Raw genomic sequence first — 17,500 nt, 5'->3', positions numbered from 1 at the left:
AGTTGACATCCCAACAAACCGGCACGTTTTTATTTTTTGAACGTTAAATGAGTTATTTTATTTTTTGATATTAGTTTTAAATAAAATATATTACATTTTTAATTAAAATAACGTTTTTTTTTGTTTTTTTTTTCTTTTGTAGTTTTTAATTTTTTTTTTTTTTTTTTTGAAAATTTTTTGTTTGGAACAATTTTTATAACTTACAATCATGATTTAAACTTTAAAAACCTTTTTCTTTTAATTGTTAAAAAAAATCTTTTTTTTAATAAATAGTAAACACCCCGAAAATGTTTGTTTTAAACATTGTTTATATTTTTGTTTTGGTATTTACTTAGGGGTCAATCGGGAGATATTTTATGGCCTATTTAGTTCTTTCCCATTGTTAGAACTTAGACACCAGAGTCCGAAAAGTGGGATTGAGAAGTTAGCGCCCCAGAGGAGGGATATTATGACCCGCAAAAAGCCCCTGGGCAGCCCCGTCAGCATTCCCCGGTGAGGGCGCCCTAGGCGATTAACAATAAACTAACCCCTTCTCAAAGAGAGAAGACAAAGCCTGGGAGAATGGACTGGACCTCCTAGAACCTCACAGAACTTTACACTAACACTCACCGCAAAATCAACAGAGACCTGTCTGTGATCATTACAGGAATGGTCGAATCTCTGTTGATTTTGGGGGTCAAGGATAAGACCCATCTTATGAATTCAACTCTACTCCCCATTTTTTTTTTTTTTTAATAAATAATTTATTTTCTTCTTTGATATTTTGATACTTTACAAAAACTACAATTATCTTCTTTTTTTTTTATGTGTTAATCCAAATGATATAAAAATGATATTTAAATTAATATTTCACTTCCATCCGAATAAAATATTAAGATCATACATTTTAAGAACCATATTCGAATTCCATCCCAAATGATATTAACTGTTTTTAACGACAATTTGAAATCTTAGAAAATGAAACATGTTTTTTTTCTAAATATATTATCGTAGTTTGCCTAATTTTCACCGACATTTTATGATAAAATCGGGCAACCTTTTTACACTCTTTTTAAAATTTAAAAAAAAACTCTTGCAAACATGCAATTTTATTGTCCTTTTTCGGTTTAACCATTTTTTTCTCTAAGAAATTCTTTAGCATTCTTCAGGTTTAAAATTGAAAGTGCAAACTACTGGTCTGTTATAGGGAGGGGTGATTGTCTTATTAAGTGGACACGAAATGGGTGATCAGTTTTTAATGGATAATACTATAAATACAGATCCCCCATTTTATAGCCACTTTCATTTTGATACTTCTAACAAGATGGCGTTCTAAAGTAGTTCTAAGTCGGGAGGGGGGCATTTTGGTTGATGGACATTTTGGCAATGGATGAAATGATTTTATTTAATCATTAATTTTTAGATTTAAAAAGAAATTCTTCTTTTTAATTGAAAATTAAATAGTTTTGTGTGTCTTATGTTGAGACATATTCTTATTCAATCTCATGTAAACTAAAAATTCTCACTTAATATATATTATATATAGACGTACAAACTTCGCTACACAGGCATGACAACGTTTCGATCTGTAGTTATTAACTAAAACTTCCTCAGACGAGAATTCTGTTAAAAGCGACGATTGTCTCCTCAGCGTTTGAGTTTTAATCCTTGCTTGAGATAGTTGCTAGTCTAGCCACACTGAAGAGCTATGATACAGCGAAATTGTTTGAATGATTATATTACAGATTAAATTCTTGTGATAAAGATTTCGTCAGACTCCAAAAATGTTCCTGTAAATAAATTTCTTACGCTATTAAATTCTCTCTACCCAGTGATGTTCGGGAATCTTTTTACTCATTTTTTGTTTAAAACACCAACACCACCGCCCATTTTTTTTTTTCTTAATTTATGTCGTGTAAGAAAATATATTTTTTGGAAATATTTAATGAGGGGTCATATTATGCATATTAAAAACAAATCTTTTTTTTTTTTCTTTTAATTTTTTTAAAAATAAAATCGATCGTATGTTTAACGAAATGTTGACATATTATATCCGATACTTTCCTTCCATCCTTTGTTTTTTTTTTTTTTTTTTTTTAAATATTTTTTGAACTGTTTAATTTATAATAAACTAAAAACTCCAGTACATGATTTTTAGACAATTCTTTTTTTAATTAAATAATTGTTGTGAAAATTAAAATTATTCGGACCATTTTAATGTATTTTTATTAAAAAAGAATTAAATTCTGTTTTATGTCCAGTATGATCAAATAAGTTTGTAAATTAAAAAAAGGTAAATTTTTACGACGTGCCCCAGTGCCCCACTCCCCAGCGTATTATAAACACCCCAACCTCCCCATATTAAGAACGGCTTCCGGAATAAACACCTCCCTACCTCGAAAGTCGTTCTTAACATGGGGAGGTTGGGGTGTTTATAATACGTTGGGGCACGTCGTAAAATTTTTTTTTTTAATTTACAAAATTATTTGATCATATTTTGATTATTTTGACATAAAAAAAAACAGAACATGGAGAGGTTGGGAGGTTATTCCGAAAGCCGTTCTTATCATGAGGTGATTTGGGGGTGTTGTTTATATTATGCTGTGGCAGGTCGTAAAAATTTATCCCCCCCCCCCAAAAAAAAATGTCAGGCTGAAAAAACAAGAAATAATTTGGTCGTTTTAGTCAACATGTAGTTTTAATTCGGTTTTATTTGAATTTCGGACATTTTGACAACGGATGTTTTGACCTTTTTTTTTTTATAAAGAAACTTAATTTCCGTTTATGAGCTTTTTATGTTTTTCACTTTTTCATTCAATAAAAATAGTCTTATAAATTATCGAATCAAATACCGTGTTTATGAAAAAGCGCAATTTTGTATAATTTGAAAAGTAAACATTAGTCGTATTTTATTTAAAAAATTAATCATAGTAAAAAAAATGGTTCAATTAATAATAAAAGTAATAATTAAATTTTAAGTTGGAAAAGAATTTAGAAAAAAAAAAATGAACTCATTACCCCCCCCCTCTCTAAAAAAAAACAAAACAGGCCAAACAAAAATGAAAATAAAGCTTCCTGTGCAACATCGGGGGGGGGGGGGTATTTACTTGCCTCCTAACGAGGGCAGTTATACATCTGATCAGTTTTAATATGGGTAAAGTTGATCTCCCCAAAAGGGGGCACTCTCCGGACTGTAGTACAAGTTAAACTTGTCCCAGTCTAGAAAGATTTCTCATTCGCTGACCAAGTATAGAAAAGATATTATAGCAGCAGAACAGTTACTACACTTCGTTATAAATAATAAAAAGACTGCATTAGTCAAGTAAACTCAAGAAAAACAAATGTGTCTCCTAATTTTATTAATATAGAAATTATTTTTATTCATTTATTTTTGTCGGTCTGCCATTTTATTATTATTGGTAATATTTATTGGTAAGTTGATTTGTGCTCGGAGAGTTAAATGTTGATGTAGGAAATCGCCATCATCATCATCTGCGTCCACGCCCTGCCTGCAATCCGTTTGCAATAGAGAAGGGAGGGACCCCCATTTTTTTTTTTTTTAAGAGAGGGGGGATGAGTGGATGGCAAAGCGTGTTGAAAAACCAGCAGCCAACTTTCTACAGATTCCAATCCTAGTATTTAGTTTCTTTTCTTCATCACCCTTCTTTTTCCTGGTATTCACTCCTCCTAGTAAGTTTCTTTCTTTTTTTACTTTTGGCTTTAGGGCTTTTAAAAAAAGCACTTGCTGCTAAGACGCCAGTCAGTCCAACCAAGCCAGCCTCCTCTCATCATCCATCCTCCTCTCATACAACAGCCTATCTGCTTCTACGACGACAGGTGATCGTTATTGCTATAATTTATATCAATAAGTGTATAAAATTTATATTTTTCAACCAGGACAACTTTTATTGGTGACGTTTTTATACTTTCAATGACGTCATGTAGTGAAGAATTACCCCAAATGCAAATTTACCCCAGAAAAAAGGATCTTTTTGGGGGTTTCCCATAAAAGAATTTGTTTTTAAATTAATTTTTTAAAAACGCCAACATACCAGAATTTACCAAAGAAAACGGATATTATTTTTTTTTATTTTTTGATATTTTTTGTGTGTGTGTGAAAAAATAAAATATATAAATAAAAACAAAACCTTCACTTGTCGTTTCTGCAAATTCGAAGGAATTAAGAACGAAAAAACAGGATTATTCCTCCCCAAAAATAAACGTGTAAAAAAAAAAACAAATTAAAAAAATAAATAAAATACATCCTTCTGCGGTTTCGGATATTATTTTACCATTGAGCCTTTTGTATTTTTGAATTTTAAATTCTTTTTTACGGAAAAAAGGTAAATATGTCTTTTTTTTTTTTAATTTATTTTTTTTTGTATTTAAATTAATATCACTAACATTCAGGTTTGTTAAAGAATTAATAAACGATCTTGCTAAACATATATATATATATATATATATATATATATATATATTATACAGGGTGTTTCAAAAGTCTTGGGAACATAACGATTTTTAATAATTTGTAATGTTCCCAAGACTTTTGAAACACCCTGTATATGGCGATTAAGCTACACTGAATATTATACATAAGCCTGAAGAATCCTAGAGTGGATGAAACGCGGAATATTCAGTGTAGCTTAATCGCCATATATATTTTATAACTTACTAACTAGCTCTACCTACGTATTGAGCACTTTTTAAGTAAATACTTAAAGTTTACGCATAAATTTATACTTTCGTATATTGATTTATGCGAGTGTATATTTTTGTTTCTGCATTTACTTCAGTAGTGCTCACCGCTTAGTGCACGAGAAGAGCTTAACAGTAATATCCAAATTATGGCATGTAAGTTAACGTTTGTTTCATTCCAACGAATAAATTCGTCAGGCTAATTATGCCATCTACGGACAGCTGTTTCGTCGTTTCGCGACTCGTTGGAATTAGTTTTGGTCTTTGTTGACATTTTTACAACTTTTCCGGCCTTTTTAAATTTAAAAAGATGCACTTGAAGAAGGCTGGAGCCTACATCGGCTGAAACGTTGTAACTATAAAGAGCCAAAATTATAATAGAAGTTCAGACTATCCCAGAATTATTAATGCTAATTCTGTTGCAGTTGATAATCGCAATTCATAAATCCATTTTTCTTTTAACTTTTTTTTTTTTTTCACCCCAAGCAAGGCATATTGTCACTTGAATGTAAAGGACTACTATTTGAGATCGTGTCTAACAAGAAACTATGGAGAGTTGTTTGTTCAAATTACATTTAAACTCTTACTAGTTAGTACAATCAGGAAAGCAAGAAACGGAGGCGGAATTACAAAGTTTAGCAGTCTGAGGGAAGAAACTATTAGAAAGCTTTTATGCATCTAAGGATATCAATGGTGCCAGGGTGGGATTTTGCTGCTTGTCTGGTTAGTTAGATATATATATATATATATACGTCGATGGGGCACAAGTGCTATGAGTTTATCAGAGCACATTTCATTAAAATACTTGTAAAACAGGTACAGTGATACATTATGGTGATGGGACAGAAGTTGGAGCTTGGTTGATAGTGCGGAACCTATTATGGAGACTTTTTTATCCCTTGTCTAAAAGGGATAGACTAACGAGAAACGCATTAACCCAGTTGTGGCAACAATATTCTATGCGTGTGAGAGTTGTGGCTTTGTAAAGATAAAGAATGCTGTGGTGTGAGTGATTTTCTAGCACGGTAAAGGGAATCCAGACACGACCTTCGTAATATTACAGAGTATGGCCATAGTCCAGCTTTACAATTTGAGATGCCATTTGTATCCTTATGATTGAAATTCTTTTAACATTTTTTTTATCTGATAGTGAACAAAGAGTCCAGATTTACTTGCCGCTCCAAAATTAGAAATGAAGTCTGTTTTAATCTGTGGAAAATCCAGTTCCCACAAAGGGGTACTTTATATTGGAAATGAAATACACGTGTATTCCCCAGAAAGGTGCCTCAGCTGATAAGTAGTAAACTCCAAGAAAGAAGATGGTAATGCCTGGGAGAATGACCTCAGTAAGACACTACTGATCTTAGTCAAGGAAGTGGTATTCATTCCTTCTTCACGAGTGCAAAGTTAGACATTGTTTTAAATGTTGGGATAAAAACGATCAATGATAAAAATAAAAATTACTCCACTGAAGGATTTCTACTTTAAGGACAGAACACTTTGATTCCAGCCTGAAGCCTATTCACGTACCCCCAACTCCCTTCTCTTGGAGAGCAATTTTAAGCTTTTAAAATGAGAATGTTTTGAAAGAGAACCTTGCTGCGCAGTTCTTCATTGCTAATCAATTTCAAAAGGAGAAAAATCTTCTTCACTTTCCCTGAAGAGAAAAACAAATTCTTTGGGTGTGGAAAAAGAATGTTTGGATTGTCAGCAAACCATAAATAATGTGCCAACTTCAATAGGATCATAGTGTAGTACGCCTGTAAGAAGAAAATGATATTAAAGATGACTAAGACTCAAAGAATTGCAGAAAACCCGAAAATCCTGAATAGTGCAATATTTTTTAATGTAGTGTTAATAAAAAAATAAAAATCATTTTGAAAGAAAATCGCGTGATTTAATGGATTTTAATTTGAGATTAAAAAAGGTATCCATTATTTCGATTTCTATCCAATAATCACCAACCATTGCCATTTTCCAACTTAGCTTAGAGGATCATCTCCCAAGCATTAGCTGCTTCGGAGAGGGGATATTACCGGTGGCTTGAATCCCCACTTTCATCGGGGAATGCCGACGCCTCTGATTACGGCGTTTTTTTTTTTTTTTTTTTTTAACCTTTTGAAGTTCCTCTTTTTGAGGAGTTCAAGCCAACCTAATGTCACCTTTGGTATCTCTTGATTGGGTTTCACAAGACCATCCTCCCAAGAATTATCTCTTCCTTCAGCAGCAGGAACTATGGCCAATCGCCTGGCAAGAGGGCATGGCAAGATAAATTTTGCACCTATCTAGTGTTTCCATTTTTTGGGGTAAGAGTGGGGGCTCAATTCTGCACTATGAATTGACCTTGTGTCTAACCTTGCGACAGGGAGAGGTTCACGTAAACAACAGTTATTTTTCATCGTTAAAATAGTTAAATTTTTATTATATTTAAAAAGAAAATTCTAGCTTTAACAAAATATACCTTCCACTATTCTGGATAAAATTCTCATTTTTCTCCCTTTCTTTTAGCCCTTCTGAAGTACGTGTCTGATTTTCTTCTACTCCTCTCTTGAAAAGGGAACTTGAGATCAGCAACTCGTTGCTGCTCCTGTACCCCCACTCCTAAAAGAAAGAAGGGAGTACAATATTAAATACCCATTCGCTTTGACATAAAGTGCTTCCTTATTCTTCTTTAATAGCCCTTTCCACTTCTCCAAATTCCTTTCCCTTTCAAAAATATTTAGTATTTAAACATTTTAAACGTCTGTTGCTGCAGCAACCAGCTGTCCCGCCCCTTTTGTGTGTGCGTGTGCGTTTTTTAAAAACTTTTCAATAGTTTGAAATCTCTTAAAAATTTTCATCTTATCCATTATTAACTCGTACTTGGCCTTTTAGCTAGGAATAAAGTGTAACATCTGTTCTGATACTACACTTCACTTTTTCTGTACTCGTCAGTTGAGGAGAAATCCTTCATGACTGAGACAATTATTTTTGTTCCTATCCAAAGTACCCCTTTTTGGGGAGTTGGATTTTCCCATCATTAAAAACCGACTTTGTGTCTAACTCTGCCCTCGTGGGGAGGCAAGTAAATAGGACTCTGCTTTGTGGCCGGAATCAAAGAGTAACAATTTTTGTTCATATTTAAAAAAAAAAAAAAAAACATTTGGGAATCTTAAGTAGACGATCCCTGGAGTGAATGTGGTATTATGGTAATTGAAGATTTTAGCTATAATGATAGACATTATAATATTATACATACATAATGAAATGCTAAACATAACTACAGTGACAAGAATGACCATAGATTCACCCCACTTCCCAACATTTCTGGAGGGCCTAGTGCCTAATTTATTTGTGAATTTAGTATTATTTTTACGATCTGCTCCAGCGTAGTATAAACACCTACAACCACCCCCATGTTAAGAACGGCTTTCAGAATAACCTCCCCATGTTAAGAACGGCTTTCGAGGTTGAGAGGGGTGTTTATTCCGAAAGCCATTCTTAACATGGAGTGGTTTGGGTGTTTATAATGCGCTGGGTGGGGCATGTCATAAAAATTTACCCATATTTTTCAGAAATAAATAAATTTTTCAGAGTGCAGTCTCGTTTTTCACTCCTTAGAGTGAGCATTGGGGACATTTTCATTTTTGTCCCCCTCCCCCTCTTGATATTGACTTTCCTCACATTAAAAACTGACATTGTTTAACTTTGTTCTCGAGGGGAGACAACTTTATTCAAATTTAACCCTTCATTTTGTTCTCTCTTCAAATCCAAACTTAGGAAACATTTCTCTATTTCTTTACTAATGAGTAAAAACCATTTCACAATGTTTTTTTGCGTTTATTTATTGACCATTTCTTAATGGTTTTCTTGTACCTTTGTATCAGTTTATTTGCATCCTCACGAGGGCAACGTTAAGACATGATTTTTTTTTAATGGTTGAGTTCCCTAAAGGAGGTTTACAAAAATACCTGTCTAGTCCTGTTGACACTCTAATCACGAAGGACCACACCCCAAGCAATAAACCCTTACTGTCGTCCTCCTAAATGAAGAGGAGATAATACTTCGAAGAATTACCTCGTCAGACCCAACAAATTTCTAATCTTCATCCATTTAATTTAATTAAATATTTCTTAATTTGATTTTTCAAATAAAAGTTTCTGTTTCGAGTCAAAATCTGTTATTGAAGAGGAGAGGGTAAAAAAATTGGATAAAATATATTTTTAGCCTCTTTGTCAAATAAATAGCATTTTAGATATTTCTGAAAAAAAATTGAACAACAAAATTATTTTACTTTTCTCTAGACACACAGCTGTTGTATCTCAAACACATGATTCATTTATATATAAAAAATTGTTGCTAATTAATATTTTCTTTCGTAAAATAATTAACATTTTTATAAAAAGCCATAATTATATTCATATAAAAAAAGAAAAAAATGGTGATTCATTAATTCTGCTAATTTCTGTATTGTTTTCTGTGCTAACAAAAAAAGGGTGTTGCTTCTTATAGAATTCTGGGTGAGACCATTTTGAACTTGGGGGAGTGGAACCATAATCGTTTGGAATCTGACTTTTTTTCTTTCTTTGAAAAAAATAAAATAAAATAACGTCCATAATTGTAATGTGACCGCTAAATGGTAACACCCTTCTCTAGTGGCCAAAAACATCTCAACTTCAACAGACTCAAGAGATTTGACATTTTCTCCATTCCTCCTCTCCCTCTTTTCCATCCAATTTCCCAAAAGTCAGGCTCGACCATTGCTCACTTCATCATGACTGCCATGATGATGATGGAATAATAATGTAATAATTCTACGTAATCTAATAAACAAAAATAATGATAGGAATGATAATGTTATGATAATGATATAATGTTGGTAATGATGGGGTTGGAATAACTATAATATAATGGAAATCAAACTCAAAAATAAAGCCTTCCATTGCATATGTAAATCAAATAATTAATTATGGGGAAGTGGTTTGTTAAAATTATCACTTAAAAATGTTCTTTGTTTGAACGTTCAATCAGTAGGGTGTGATGGCAACCGTTTGGTCAGTGTTAATTGCTCTGCAGAGAGATAAACAGTGAGGGTTACTAGTTATTTTTGAACCAACAGCTAAAATGACCATCACCTCTCAAAATCTTTGACCACCAGTTGAGGATTATTTGGTTGACTATGGTATGAGGCAGGGGATGGGATGAACCCTGACATAAGTTTTCTTTCATTTTTTTTTTCTTGTTTACTCTTTTGTTTTATTAATTTATGTAAAATTTCAAAATTTGTTAAACCATTTCATTAATAAATGACTTCCTTTTCCCCTAGTTGATCTTTAAATTTATATCGTTTGACATTTCTATAAACATTCATATGTAATCACTTCATTAAACAAACAGAAACGTGGTTGGAAGTAATTTATTTAGAAAATTGATCTCTATTTGGTAACCTAATCTGATATTTGAAATTAACAATTACTTACAAAATGATATAAGGTTTCAATCGACACTAATTATGAGTATTTTAATATAATCTAAATAATATTGATAATAAAATGGTTCCACACATATTCGAAATATATTTTTACTAAATTTTTTATTTTCTAATGATTGAAAAATTAACATTTGATATAAAACATTTAAAAATTATTTTAGCAGAAATATTATTTTATTTATTTTAATAAAAATGAAATGCCTCTTGCCAATCTTTCTGTCCCAAGTTTTCTTGTTTGATCTTAATCTCCTGATCTTTATAATTGCAACATTATTTAAAGCGAATATATCTGCAGTTTTTTCTTTTTTTTTTAATGCTCATTCAGTTTTAATTTCTATTTAGAATAAATAATTTTGAATACCTAATTATGAATTGCTAATTTTTGTAATTTTTCTATAAAAGCAATTTAAAAGTATCGAGATTCAGTACAAATATTAATATAAACACCAGCAATCTTCCCTCCTCTCGCTCTTCCTTTTCACACACATGTATATATTTCTTTAATATAGCAGTCTTTTGTAGCAGCTGCTTTTCAAGTGTTCTTTCTGTTGACACTAATCATGTATTGTGAGAACTTTTATTCTACCCCCCCCTCCTCTCTTATCTATTGCACATAGAAAACCGATATACAAATTATGCATCTTTATGGTGGACGTCTAATGTCCTTAAGTCATTTAGATCTAAAAACTTAGAATTTGGTAGGAATGACAACTTAAACTAAGTAGATTGTTGTAAAGGAAGGCATTAATCCATTATTATTATTATTATTATTGTTATTGTTATTATTATTGTTATTGTTATAATTATAATAATAATAATAATATAGAGGCATATTCAAGAGTTGGTTTCTAATTTCCACCCTCTTTATTCTGAAAAAAAAAATCAGTTATTTTACCCAAACATAATTAACTTTGAGGTATTTTTTATTTCTTTATTTTAAGACTTTCTAATAGGGCCTTAATGGTTAGGGTTAGGTAGTGTTTGAATATATGGTTAAGTGGCAGTTTTAGTCATTTAGAACTGCTTTAAATCTTCACCGCTCACTCCTTTTTCGACCAAATTTCAAACAATTATTACAGTTTAGAGATCACCTCGGTTACATTGTGAAATTTTTTTTTCAATTTTCGTTAAGTAAAACAAAAGTTATGATGAATTTTCTGGTTTCCAAAATCGTAAAAACATTGTAAGAAAGTGTGTGACGTTTTTTATGACTGATTTCCATAGCAACCACGTTACTTCAGCGACTATTGTTGCTACTAATTCATTGCTGTAACAGAAAGAGTAGTAACAAGTGAAATAGAGAGAATGAAAGTATGAAAGGGAGATAATTAGAGGGATTTTATTGAAAGCAAACAAGTGCCGTACATTGTTATTACATATGTGTTTATGGAGGCAAAAAAATAAGATTGAAATTAAATAAAGAACAAATGAATTTATTGGAAGCCTGGAAAAATCATGGATTACAATAGAAAAATGCAAGCATGAAAAGTAATATGGTTAAGCTTTAAACATGGAAAAGAAAAGGACAAAATATTCTAATAAAAAAAATTTATAACTTAAAATATTGCAGCATTAAGAATTGATTAAATTGAATTTAAAAATTCTTAATGCTGCAATATTTTAAGTTATAAATTTATATTTTTTATTAGAATATCTTGTCCTTTTCCTTTCCAGTTTTAACAACTAGTTCTTTACTTTTCCATGTTTAAGCTTAACCATATTACTTTTCACGCTCGCATTTTTCTATTGTAATTAAGGGTTTGTAAGGATTAATATTTAATGCAAATTTAACCATATTCAACCACCAATTTGGCATAAAACAGTAATCAACAGGCTCATTTTTAATTGGTTTATATATATATATATATATAATGCACATTACTAGCAAGAACTAGCGTTGGACCAATCGAGTTCAAGGGTAATAATTAACTTTCTTAAAACTACTCAAATAGTAATATATGTATGTTAATAAAATTGTTATAGTTTTTGATTAGAAAAGTTTTAATTGCAAGAAATAATAAAATTGCTGAAATCAAGAAAAGTTTATAATAGCAGCTGGCAGGCTCGGAAAGTGTGAGTGAAGGTTTAAGTGACGAATGAAGTGAGGGAGAAATGGCCCTGTGGAATATCGGTGAAAGGGAGGATTTATTTTTATAATTTTTTTAAACAGGATTTTAAAATGTGTTTTATTTTCTGCTATTATAATGTTAACTAATTTATTTTATTGCGGACTATTATTCTCATCTGTTGTTGTTTCACAATGTTTCGGCCAACTATTCCTCTGGCCTTCGTCGGGTGGTAACCACGATGCGATAGGAACTCTGAATCTCCTAACTGCATCCTCAGCAATTACTGCCTTCCATAGTTGTTTTTCGTCTCACCACGTTTTGGCCAAGTAAGCCTCTGGCTGGCTTTAGGTAGGATTGAAACCGCTATCTTCAGACAATGCTCAAAATAAAATAAATGAATAAATATAATACTCATCGCAATAAATGAATTCCAATTAAATAATATATATACAATGTTAACGTTGAAAAATATAAAATATTGGTATCAGGTATTTTAGAATCGTAGGAATTGGTCAGACCTTATACTTTCTGATTCTCTAACCCCGTTTTCCATGTAGTTCTACTAGCTATTGTGCACGTGCATACTTTTGCGTTTCTTAATTTCGTTTCCATTTCTTTCTGGTTCTAATGTTGTTAGCAGTTAGTAAAAATGTTAATTTGTATGAACCAGCATAGTACAACATTCTGATTGACTTGATTCTATTTTTGGCATTTGTTTCTCCTTATTCTTTTCAGAATTTTGATACCTACATGAAGGTTGCCAACATTCATAGTAAAGTAATACTAGTTGGACTGGATTTCAACTTGGCATACAGATTATCAGTCCATGTTGGTATCAATTTTGCCAAATACTTCCACTTTTCAGGCAATAACGTTAAGAATGAATCCTCAAAATCTATTTTAACCTTGTTGATAACATAAGTTTTGTTTGACCTTGATTTCGACTTGCAAAGTGACATTTGCTTGTTTTTCTCTCCGACAATTTGGTTGTCAAACCTCTCATTTTTACAATATAACTTTATTGTATTCGTTTTTAAGAGGCCACTGTTGAATTCAACACACTTCACTCCTCCAGGCTTTCATTATCTTATCTTTTCCCAGTAAAAAAGACAAAATAATTAACCAAGTTCGACACACTTTCAAGATAAGATTCGGCATATTTCTTTACACTCACTGCTGATATTTCATACGTGTAAGGCGACCTTATCGAATTGTTGGGTTATTTTGTTGGGAGTGTTCTCAATTCTAGGTTGCTGAGCTGCAAAAGATCTTCCTTGTATCACAGAACTATAAACCTGAGGTTAAAGATACAAGTGTTGCTTCTCTCGTTAATCCCATCGACATAAGTAGTATTAAGATGAATGATAGATTCTATTTAATCCATAGATGGCACCCTGACAGATTGTACCACTCTAGGACAAAGTGCACTGGGCAGTAATAGCAATTAAAGAATGCCTCCATAGTCTCTAATATTCTCAGATGCAGTTTTTGACATTTCACCCAAGTTATGCTTACAGATACTCTGGATGTGAATGAACTTGAATGTAATGAAAACCAAAACGTCACATCAAAAATCCAAAATTAGAACTTTATGTGTCAAACAGAAAACAAATTATATTTTACCTCCGGTTCAGTAGTGTGAACCGGAGAGTATTAGCAACTTAATGAATAATTTCACATTTTTTGCAAAATTGAGGCATTAAGCTCATATTGAAAACAACTAGATTTGATCAGTTTTGGAAGTACAACTGATTCTCCATTAACATTTCAGCAGTTATAAAAACAAACTTATTTTTTTTCCATTCACCACATGACAAAAAAATTAAAAGTATTTTACTTTTTTAAAGGTCATTTAGTGCATCTTGCTTTTGTACTATTTTGATATTTGGATCATGAACTTTTTTTTTTTTTTTTAATGTTTTGTCAAAATAATGAAGATGCAGAGGCAAGCGAGATGAGCAAAACACGTGATGTTGCAGTAAACTAATAATACGAAAAATATAATTCTGCTTGTTATTGAAATGGAATAAAATATACATGCAACTGGGGATCGCTTGTGAATTTCATAATCCCTTGAAACTTCCTCCTTTGAAAGAAGCTGGTTCAACTTGCCTAGGAGTGCTACTTTGGTATGGTATTGTAAATGGAAAGAAATTCCAAATGTTTGACTATTTGAAGTAATCAATTGAAATATTGGCAGATTTCAAAAATTTTATTCATTTCAAATCCAACACTTTGAGAAAGGAATGTTACTTCCAAAACCGCAAACCAATTTTCTTTGGTGCTAAAGACTTACTGAATTTTTCGAAATTATCTGATTTCACCATAATTCATCCAGAGATCCCTACACCACTAATTCTAGGCTTACCATGTTTCTAAACTCCCAGGCATTACTAAAAATTGAAATCAGCGTTACATGTAAGTAAATACATAAAATTTGATGGAAATAGACAATTGTTTATATTTACCATCATAACTGCGTGTTGAATTTGCCTGTGAGGTCATAACTAGGGTTGCAGGTAAGCAAATAAAATTAATTTCAAAATAAAGCAAAACTACCACCAGCATGTGCAGAGTAAAATTGATGCTATGCTACACGTATGGATATCTGTTGGTTCCCTAGTAAACTAGTTTGGTGATCGTGTTATAACCAAATTCGATTTTCTTCTAGTGCCATCGTTACCAGAAATTGAGTATTCTAATGATATTTACATTTACTGTTTAGCATGCATTATATTAGCCTTCAATACAGTTTTGCACAGGAAAGGATAGTCACAGTTTCATGGTTGATCCTGTGTATGGTTGCATCTTTGTTTGCGGATAACTCTAAAGAATTCCTTCAGGAAGAGCTAAATACGACATTAATTCATACCAAAAAACCCAACATATTTTGTAAATATATAATTATAGATCACCATCATTGGACAAGATAATTTTTTTTTTTCTCTGCTTTATTTCGCTCAGATTGTATTCGGTGGATCATTTACATTCGGGAAAAGATCAAAGTGTAGTATCTGTTCTTCAGATGCTGCACTTCCATTTCTTGTTCTCTTTCGGTGGAGGAGAAATCCTTCACGACTGAGACAATTTTAATTTTTGTACCTTTTCTCCACGTTAAAAAACGACCCTAGTGTCTAACTCTGTCCCGTGGGGAGGCATAGTAAATAGGTACAATATATATATATATATATATATATATATATATATATATATTTTTTGTATTAAATAACCAAGAAAGGGTAGCTATGCCATAATATACCAAACTTTGGGTTGCACTCATGCGTCTGAGATTGATGCTACTCTTTAATGGTGGGTATGCAAACTGGGAATGGCTGCATCCTCGACTAGATAGCAGAATCCTGCAAAAATTTGAGTTGTTTTTCACTCTATAATGATATTAGTAAGGCTACTTGCCATTGCCCGAGTAAAAATGTGAGATATGTTTATTGAAACTCCTACCTCTATTGATCAGTCTCTATCTTTCTCTCTTTTCCCCTTCCCCATTTTACTCCTCCCTCCTACCAATCTTTTCTTTCTTCCAGCCCAGTCCAGCCCATTCCTCTCTAGTTGACATACATGCAGACAACTCTTCCTTTTATGTAATAGCTTTCTCTAGGAATCAGTTGGCATTTTCTTTCCATTAAAAATTGACCTTTCTGACACGACCTGTGATATTTCCCAGTACCACGCTGATCAAAAAATATAACTTTGTGAGCTTTATTTCATAGTTTTTGACTTTTGGTTGGACATACTAAAATACATACACACAGATATCTGCCGTTTATATAAGGGATTTCTTTTGAACTGTCGGTTAATAATATTAAGCAAAAAAAAAAAGAAATGGCTTCATAAAATAATTGCCTTTTTCAGCTAAATATTTTTAAACTAAAATTAATGTTTATTTGTCGAAAGTTGTAATTAAAATTTTCTAAAAATTAAAAATATTTTTTCTTTTTTAATTTATTTAATGTAATAATTTAAATATTTGACCAAGAATTGTTTGCAAAATATCTTTTAAATAAAATGAATATCACATAATTTATTTATTCAAAAGTGTAACGATTAAAATTTATTTTTATATACACATATACATATCAATTGGATGACAGAATTTGATTTTGGAATAATTAATTTTAAAATTAATAAGAATGGAATTTTTTTACCTTGGCAACACTTAAATTTCAATTACTTGCACATTTCATCATTGACGATCTGACAATCTCATTATTTTAAATGCGTATATATGGTGATAATTTACAGCTGAAGATTATTATGCAGATTCTAGTCACTAACAGGAGTGGCAAGTGCTTGCTGCTCCCAACTGACCAACAGCAGAAAATTATATGTATTCTTCAAACACCTCTGGAAATAGTTGTGATATTTAATATAAGTGTTTCTCTCTTGCTATTTGAACGAGCATCTTAAGAATGTCAGCCTCTGAGGCTTTTTTGTAATAAATAACATTACTCTTGTTACAAACACTTATTGGATTACAACCAATGATTAACTCTGTAGGGTGTGTGGAATTGGCATAATGGATGCCACTGTAACCTATGAGATAAATGGTGTTGAGTTTAGATCCTATCAGATCTGGTCTGCGCTTAACTTTTGGATAAGGTATGAACCTGAAATTTTCTCACCCAAACTGAGAACGTATAATGCAAAAAAGAAAATACCAAACAAATGATACCATAATCAACAGTTGGAAGAGAAAATGTAGAACTGTTAGTCGACTGAAGACCCGACATAATGTTCAGCGATTGGAATCTGACATGGATTTATGACATGTAACAGAAGTTGGCTGCATCTTCCGTGATCAATTACTCAGTCTACTGTTTTTCTAATCAACTGTACAAAATACAAGAATATCACAACAAATACTATTATGTGCGAAACCTCACTCTTCTATTTGAAAATGTCTGCAACCACGTGTTTCTCTGTTTGACAACAATCGCTGATTCCAATCCTGTTCCTGTGGTCTTCTCTGTCTGCTCCTATTCTCATTTTGTCCGTGTCATCGTATCTCGCATTGGTGATTGCCAAGAAGATGAGCACAGGTTCACAAGTATAAAACTAAACAAGAGAAACTAAAGAAAAGCCAGACAGCAATACATCAATTGCATTCTCATCGTGGCTGTGACACCATTGTAGAAAACTACCTTAAACGCTAACATTCACATCTTGGTTATCTGTCAAGGCCTTTTTGCCGTCAACTCATCTCGATCTGCTCCAAGCCACAATCTGCCATCAACTGTCCCAAATTGGCAACTGTTTTCAACTGTCC

At 32.1% G+C, this 17,500-nt stretch overlaps 1 protein-coding gene across 20 annotated transcripts in view; it reads left to right on the top strand.

Moving 5' to 3' along the window:
* Positions 1-17,500, top strand: part of LOC145256347 (spectrin beta chain-like) — a 648,628-nt gene that overhangs the window by 393,496 nt on the left and 237,632 nt on the right. The window contains exon 2 of one of the 20 annotated variants that reach the window (XM_080115139.1): positions 3,704-3,816. The exons of 18 other annotated variants lie outside the window; for them this stretch is intronic. The gene's annotated coding sequence lies outside the window, so the exon portion shown is untranslated. Of the gene's footprint in view, positions 1-3,703; positions 4,323-17,500 lie in introns of all 20 variants that reach the window. One more of the 20 variants, XM_080115136.1, reaches the window with a different exon arrangement.

Source organism: Euprymna scolopes, chromosome 32 (assembly GCF_053919585.1).
Source record: "Euprymna scolopes isolate OS-2025 chromosome 32, ASM5391958v1, whole genome shotgun sequence".
NCBI classification, from domain to species: Eukaryota; Metazoa; Mollusca; class Cephalopoda; order Sepiida; family Sepiolidae; genus Euprymna; species Euprymna scolopes.
Note: the sequence above shows the minus strand (reverse complement) of the source record. Positions and strands in the feature narration are given on the sequence as shown.